This window comes from Aulonocara sp. 'chitande type north' Nkhata Bay, linkage group LG3 (genome assembly GCF_057382095.1).
Source record: "Aulonocara sp. 'chitande type north' Nkhata Bay isolate Kocher_YH1m ecotype deep benthic linkage group LG3, A_spYH_male_GT1.1, whole genome shotgun sequence".
Taxonomy (NCBI): Eukaryota; Metazoa; Chordata; class Actinopteri; order Cichliformes; family Cichlidae; genus Aulonocara; species Aulonocara sp. 'chitande type north' Nkhata Bay.
In genome coordinates this window covers 67,051,366-67,060,021 of record NC_141346.1, presented here as the reverse complement: position 1 = coordinate 67,060,021, position 8,656 = coordinate 67,051,366, and positions in this window count along the sequence as shown.

Sequence of the window (8,656 nt, the reverse complement as noted above, 5' to 3'; positions counted from 1 at the left end):
CCAGTTATGACCTGCAGTCTATCTGGGTCAGATATAAACCAAGTTTGGTGGAGTTTATTTTCCTTGTGCTGACTTTTTACAGTCAGTTACAATAACTCGTACTGCTACTAGCTAGCATGACGGAGTTTCTATGCAGCTGGGTGGTGCTATGATTTTACTGATAGTGAACTTGAACAAAGCTGGATTTATTCTGTGTCTTTACACTGTCATTCTCTCCCCTCTCTCTCCTGTTGCTACTTCAATCATGAAACTGATCAATGATCAGCTGATCGGCTTTTCTCTCTTGTTTGTTTATCGCCCACTTTGCGCCAGAAAGAGGAAACCAGCGGATGTCGCGCTAAACAGCAGCACGTTTAAGCTTGATCAGCTGTTGTTAGAATTTATTTAACATTAATTTCTAGTATCAGCTGATGTTTGCTGGAGCCACAGCTGTAAAGCTGCTGGTCATGATGTCGGTTTGTATATGTGGTGAGAGGGAAACATGAAGATGAAACCAGGAGATGTCCTTACTGGATCATCAGAGCTGAACAGGTGATGGAGAAACCGGTTTACCTTTCAGGTGACATGAATGAGTTGATGGGAAGTTATGAACTGTTTCTGAGAGACAAATAACACCAGGATCCTTTTCTAAGTAGCTGACAGCTGGTAACTGTGCAGGGGCGGATCTAGGAAAGTTTTGCCGACCTAAACCAGGGGGTTTAGAATATCATAGAGTTTTTGTGGTTTGTTTTCTTTAAGTCATTTCACAGATTTTCTCTATAATTTCAGTTCCTTGAATAAAACAACAAACTTAGGGGATGATTTTGTAATCCGACTTTATGTATGAAAGATTTTACTAAACATAAAACAATCTTCCAACTCAGTCGTCATTCTTATCTTGTGAAATCAAACCAAATGTTCTGTTGTTTCTAAATCAGGGATTGATGAAATCTTTGGTTGCATCCATTTATGAACATGTTCTCATTCATATTAAATTGTAGTCTAAGTCCTTCTTTAGAGGGATAAATGTCATTCATTATCTTCAAATGTGTTTCTGTTGTTTTGGGGGGAAGTTTGAAGTCCATTGTTCAAAGTCTGTTAATGAAACTTTATGTAGGATGTTTTTCCTATTTTGTATTTGTTTGAATTATGATGTATTTCTGACTCTTTCTGCCATGATGCCAGGTCTCTCTTGAAAACAACATTTTTAATCTCAATTAAAGTTTCACCTGGAGAAATAAAGATGATAATAATAATTTTGTCTTCAGGGAATCATTTCTCTGTAAAACAGCTTCTTCTGAAACTCTTGTTACATTTCTTGTTTATTGTTTGCTGGTTTTAGAAAAATGTCATCGTCTCTGTGTGAACTTAAACTCTACATGTGGTGTCAGCTATAAACGAGCTCTAGAGTCTAATAACGATGCTTTTATTATTGTCTGGTATCCAACCTAACCCTGGGCCTCTGGCTGAATGTGAAACACCAGCAGATGTTAAAAACTGTCTGGGTTACACGTGCATCACGTCGTGTGCTTCCTAACATGGATATGATTGGAATCTAGGCCTGTTCAAGCGGTGCTGGTATCATTGTTGTCTCTGAGACTTTCCAAATCTTTACTGGATAAAAACGTAGCAACTGATGGATTTAACATTTAGCACTCAGACTGTCCCAGAAAAGGCGGAGGTCTGGAAGTTTATGTGAAGGTCTGTCTTGCTGCTCAAGTCTTGTTCTCTCCATCTGCACCTCAGCCATTTGAAATCTTGGCCTTAACTATTGATCTGTTTGGAAATCAGACTGTTGTTGGCTGCTATCAGCCTCCACCTGCTTCCCCCAGCACATCACCGTCTCTGGTTCAACTTTTATCTGAGCTGCATTTTAATGACGTCTTTCAGATGGATGATTTTCATTGGGACTGGCTTTCTTCTGTGTCTGATGATTTTAAGGCACGCTGCTTGTTTTTAAAACTGACTCAAATTATTTAAAGCCTCACACGCCTTGATCCTAAACACCCAGATAAATCTGCTCTTATTGACCTTTTTTTAACTAATATGCTGCGTAAGTTTTCCACGTCTGCAGTTTTTGCCAACGACCTGAGTGATCACTGCATAGTTGGTGCTGTGAGAAACACTAAAATCTCACGCTCCGAGCCCGCATCAGTTTGAACTGGGGTCGTATTAAACAGGCTGACAATGTCAGTTTGGGAACATTTACAGGAGAGTTGTGTCTACTTTGTGGACAGACACGCCCCTTTTTGCCAGGTCAGGGTGAAAGGTCGGGACAGGCCTGGTTTGGTTCAGTACCGGCCGATCTCCTACATGAGAGAAACCAGGCCTGGGCAGGAAGTCTGGCTCTGATGCTGATTGGCTACGTTTTCATTAGCTGTGTAATCGGATTACTGTCTCCATCATCAAGATCCAATGTAACTATTTTTACTTTAACGACTGACAGTCCAAACGACCGTAGGAGGTTTTGGCAAACTATAAAGTGTCTCTGCCAGCTGTGACTCCTCAGAGCTTCCTCCTCACTTAAATATCGACTCCACTCCTGTGTCACACAAAACTGAAATGTTGCTTTAACAAACACTTTGTTGCTTCTTGTTCTTTGTTCAACACAGTATCTGATGGTAAACCTCTTGCACACAACTCTGCTCGTAGTTCCTGCTTACTGATAGCTTTTCCTTCACACCTGTCACAGTAGAAGAGGTTTGTAAGGCTTTGAATAGCCCCAACACCAGAAACTCGTCCTCACAATCGTTCTCCTTCCTTCTTGCACTTGGCTGCAAATATCATAGCTGAGCCAGTGTCTTATATTTTTAATCTTTCTCTACAACAGAAGGCTTTACCACAGATGTGGAAGTGTGCCTCTGTACTCCCCCACTGAAAGCTGGTGATTCTTCAACAGTTAGTAATTACAGGCCAATTTCCAAACTCTGTGTCTTATCTAAGGTTCTTCAAAGGCTGGTAAATAATCAACTTCAAAGTTATCTGGATGAAAATAGGATTTTATCTCCCTTCCAGTCTGGTTTTAGGAAACTGCACAGTACTGGAACTGCTTCGGTAAAAGTTCTCAAAGACGTCTATGAAGCGCTGGATGCAAAGAACTACTGTGCAGCTCTTTTTATTGATCTATCAAAGTCTTTGACACTGTTGACCACAACAAAAACTCTTCTGGCACAACTTCACCTACTTCCAAGCTGCGTGGAGAGGATGAGGATCTAACAGCACAGGAACTCCAGCAACACTCAGCAGCAGCTGCTCCCAGTCCCTTGGTTTATGAGCTGAGCTGCTGACCACAGCATTTTATGTCAGAGATTACTGGAAATAGGCCTTTCAGACCGAGCAGCTGGCTGCTTCTCTAATGTTCTTTTGGACATCAGCAGTGCGTTCAGCTCAATGGTCTCTCTTCCAGCTTTTTAAATGTCACTAAACGAGTGCACAGGGTTCTGTCCTGGGCTACTTATGTCAACGGTGTGGCACAAAATCTAGATGCATCTGTTCATTTTATACCATCAACATAGTTTTCAAACCATTACAGCAGCTGTTGATAGTATTCAGTCTCAGCTGGCTCAGACTGGCTTTAAATGTAGAAAAAACCAAAGTCATGTTGTTCACAAACAGAAAGAGGGTCCGGCTTTATTTCCTTCTCCTGTATCTGCTCAAAGTATTTCTATTGAAACTGTGGCCTCGTACACATACCTCGGTATTGTGGTTGATGACAGTCGTTCCTATAAGCCACACATTGAACATCTAATAAAGACACTGAGGCTGAAGTTGGGCTTCTCTTCCAGGAACAGATCATGTTTCACAGGAAAAAGCTTGTTGCTGCCACCTTTTTTTTACCTGCCCTGGATTACAGTGACATGATTTATATGAATGACTCTGCTTGCTCTCTTCATCTGTTGGATTTTGTCCATCATGGGGCATTAAGATTTATAACTGTCTGTAAACCTTTAACACACCACTGTACTCTGTGTTCTCTGGTTAACTGGTCCTCATTGGTCTTACACAGGATGGTCCATTAGTATCATTTTATCTATCAATCTGTTTCTGGGTTACTGCCTCCTATTCATCAGAGTACATGTTAGGCAAACAGTTTAGTCACAGCCTGCAGTCTCAGGACATCATTACATTCACTGTTCCATCAGTTCATGCAGAGCTTGGGAAGAAGGCGTTCTCCTTTTCTGCTCCGTCTTCATGGAAAACATAACCGAAGGATTTAAGGCTCTCCGTTGATTTCACTTGCAGACTTCAAAAGACGTACACATGTTTTTGTGAAACCATCTCTGGGAACTTGTTCTCGTTTTTAATGTGACTGAGTACATTACACAAACTTTTCTTTTATTGTTGTAATTTTAATATGTTTGTCTGGAACAGGTCTCTCTTGTAAATGAGACATTGAGTCTCAATGAGCCGACCTGTATAAATAAAGCTTCAATTACAAAGTCCTTTGTTTAAAAGTTCCTTCAGGTGCCAGTGGGACGTGCTGTGGCTCTATCGGTTTCTGAGCCTTTATATTGTTTGTTAGAAACTACAAATATAATGGCTCACTGTATTTCAGAATCAGAGAAACTTTATTAATCCAGGAGGGAAACTGAGTTGTCATAGCAGCAAATATACAAGAAACAACAAGCACTCATATAAAGTGAGTGTAGAAACAGTTATGATAGATAAATATTCAGATAAATAGAGAAATACAGAAATATAGGTATAAATTGTTACGAAATCAGTTTTACCCCGGTTCTTTTATTCGTCGAGGCATCCAGAGACGTCACCAGAACTCAGTAGTTATTTCACAAAACCTTTATTCATCTTCATTTAAGAATAAGAATCTTTACTCTTTAATGTCACAAATTCCTCTTTGTATGTAACATAACAACATACATGATACAGCTGCAGCAACTGAGGCGAGGAGAGAGGCAGCAACAAGAAAACTGGAAGAAGGAGACCAACAACACCACCTGTGGAAATCTTTCCCCAATCAAGCGTCATCATATCAGCATTTCATCAAAAGCACACATGCTCCGACCTGACAATGCAGAGGTGTGACAAAATCATTGAAATCATTTATTAAACAAATGAGTGCATCAAAAATAAGAGTGGAGCTGCAATGAAAGAGAAGTGAACTTTCTTCAGTCAACACAAAGTTTTCCCTCACAGGTGACATTTAATTAAATTGACTTTATTACCACACACACATTCAGAGGCAGTCTACAGGAGCAGAGCTGCAGCTATTCAGCAAATGTCTCCCTGCAATCCTCACTGCAACACCTACATGTGAAAATGAAACCACCTCTTCTGTTCACACATGAAAAGTTGTGTGAAGAACCAGTTTTCCTCAGATCTCTGTTTTAGTAACTCTGAAGTCTGAACTTTTGATTTTGCATTCTGTTTGTACTGATAACTGTCAGTGGATTATTTTGATCCCAAAGAAATCTTTAACACACATGTAGTGATGGGACGTGTGCACTGAAACAATGGTTAGGAAACAGAAATCGCCTGAGAATCTGCTCATGTTTAAGATTTCTTCTTTACAAACATTTTCTATGGCTGTTCCCAGTATGACCAGTGATACAAAGCATGGGAAATGGGGATTAGTTCATTCAGACAAATACACTTTTTAAAATGTAAAAATAAAGAAATGAATCAATAAAATAAAAAGTCAAAGAAATAAAAAAATAAGGGTCTGAGGCGTCTGTCTCACTGTATCCATGGCAACAATTGACTTTCTGTTCCTTCATATCAGAACCACATCTTTGAAATCAAAACATTTAAGATTCAAATTCAACCACAGATGTGTTCAATTAAATATTAAATGAAGCAGTGCAAAGTTTTTATCACTATCCAAGTTTGAACTCTAAGTAGAAGATTTAAAAAAGCAACACACACACACACACACACACACACACACACAGTATGCAGACATGATTTAGGTGATGATAATATAACGACTGCACAGACCCGTGGGATGATTCATGTCCTTTTTCTTACTCTATGCAATGATGAACTTCTTGCTTCAGGACCTTCTTGATGAATTTGTTTTCTAATCCACAGTTTTCTACCTGATCTGTGTGTTTGAAGTAAAATGTGTTGCTTCAAATGTAAAAGTTAAACAGACAGAAAGCATCAACGTGGACTTCAATCAGTGTTTTGTGTTCATACAGGTCAGCTGTTGCACACAGAGCTCCTGGATTTACACTGTGCCCTGGTTCCTGTGTTTCTGTATGTAGTTTAGTCTAAAGTGGATCCTCCTCATGTACAGACTGAATTATCTGTTCAACAATCAGCATTTCTGATTCATGGATTTCAGTTGTTTTTGCTAGTTTTGACTGAGATTTCAACATATCTGTGGTGGCATCTGTTCAGTGTTATGGAAGTTTTACAGCACTAATCTCACTTCACTCTGTAACATGACAGTGAACAATATTACTATTAGAAAGATTATTAGAGAAGCCACAATCAGATGATCCCCTATGAGGTGTCCTTGGTTATAGTGTGACGTCATCTGAGGGGAGAGAAGAAAGAAACACTTCAGTGTTAATGAAAAAGTCATCAGTCTTCTTATGGGAAGAGACCTCCACCAGACCAAGACAGGTAACCATCCAACACGTTCTTATCCCAAAACCTAACATACCGATGCCATGTGACAAATCGATGCTATGTGACTATTAAATTCCCTTCTTTTGAATTCTTTTGGCGACAGAGAAAGACTTCCGACTCAGAGTGGTCAAGTTCAAAAAATGATCTTTATTGTACATTTCCGGAAACGGAGACCTCTACCCACTAACACACGCTCAGGTCTGAAAGCATTAGAAGCCAGAATGGGTATACATAGTTCTGCTATAGGTCACACACAGACAGCTTCTAATCACTGGTTGGTCCTTCCAGTCTCTTTTTCCTCTTCACAACAGTCACTCTATTGTCCTGCAACTTCCTGAGTTATTCCTCAGCTTCAGCCTTTAAGTGTGTTAAATCTACACCATTTAGCATTTATGTCATGTATTCACATTCATGAGTGTAAGCATGTCTTCATTGCGTGTATGTTGTGTATTCATATTAATATTGAGTGTAAGCTGGTCTTCGTTGCCTCGATGTGTTTTTATAATCAGATTTAATTCCTTCATCTTTGCGCTGAGCTGTGGATACAAACTGTCTCACTTCTGATTCTCTCCAAAAATAATTTCACATGTGACAATTTCTACATGTGTGTTTTCTATTTTTCTATTAATTTATGTATTATTAGTTTATTTATTTCTTTATCTCTCTCTTTTTTTTCTTTACCTTTCTGTTGCGATGCTCTGGATGTTTCTAAACCCCATAAATTCAGCCTCAATGTTCAACCCAATTTTCCTATGCTGTCACTTTAACACGTCCAGCCTTCGCCTCTCACCGGTCCTCGTCCCCTCTTCTCTCAACTTCCTGTGTGGCCTCCCAAATCAAACGCAGGCCCAAATCAGCTGTTTCTTCTTCTCTCTTCATTCTCTCTTCCTCTTTTCAGTCTTTTCTTGGCGCTTAACTCCCAGCATGGCAAATATGAACATCGTAATTCAGAGCGCATGTTTCCATCAACATACATGCTGCTGGACCCTTCAGTGTTTTAGGTCAGTTGCACTGTCTTTTGCCTGCTGTTAATCTTCAAGTCCACGGTGTTGTTCTGTCTGTCTTCTGTCTTCATCAGGAGATTGACTGTCCTTTAATATTCTTCTGAGGATGAGGACAGAATGAGAGGTCAAGCTGTAAAATGTCTCCTGTTCGCCTCATATCAGATTCCACTTTAAGCCAAATTTGTCCTCTCAGCCGCAAAAGACTCTGGGTCACTGGCACCAATTATTAAATTCCGTTCTTTTGAATTCTTTTGGCGACAGAGAAAGACTTCCGACTCAGAGTGGTCAAAGCTCAAAAAATGATCTTTATTTTTACATTTCCGGAAACGGAGAACTGCAGACATGAGCACGTACCCTAGTTCTAAAAGCATTGCCAGGCAAAATACGTAAACATAGTTCTGCTATAGGTCACACACAGAGGCATTGAAGACAAATATCTCTGTTTAAATAGCAAGTTTAACTAGGCAAGAATTTCAGTAATAAATGCTGGTGTGATTTATTTTTGATTTTGGTGTGTAATGTGAGAATTGATTAGAGGTTTTAATTGTTTGTCTTTCAGTTTGAGGTCGTATACGCACTTAACAGGGTGCGGTCTACTTCCTCTTTCTGATTCTAAACAGCATGTTTGATGAAAATAGTTTATCACAAGTGTGTGATTCTAAGTGTGTGAACGTTGTGGGTACTGCATCTGAGTGATTCTGTGTGATTTGTACAAAATAACAAATAAGTAATAATAACACTACTGGGGTGAAGATCGTGGGTTCAGGGCAGAGTGCGTGAAAAGAGGAAGTCTGAGAGAAGAGAGTGTGTCTGTGTCTGGCAGGAAGTGAACAACTTTGCATGCTCATAAAAGGAACTGGCTGATGTGTGGGAAAATGATATTAAACAAGTGTTTTAGTGTGTTAATACAGGTGCCCATGGACTTACTCAACCTCAATACATAAGTACAGCGGCAAAATGATAGATTAACAGATTTGGGACGACAAACAGGCTTTGGCTTAAAAATTGACAGCTTGACCTCTCATTCTGTCCTTATCCTGAGAAGAAGCTTAAAGGACAGTCAATCTCCTGATGAAGAC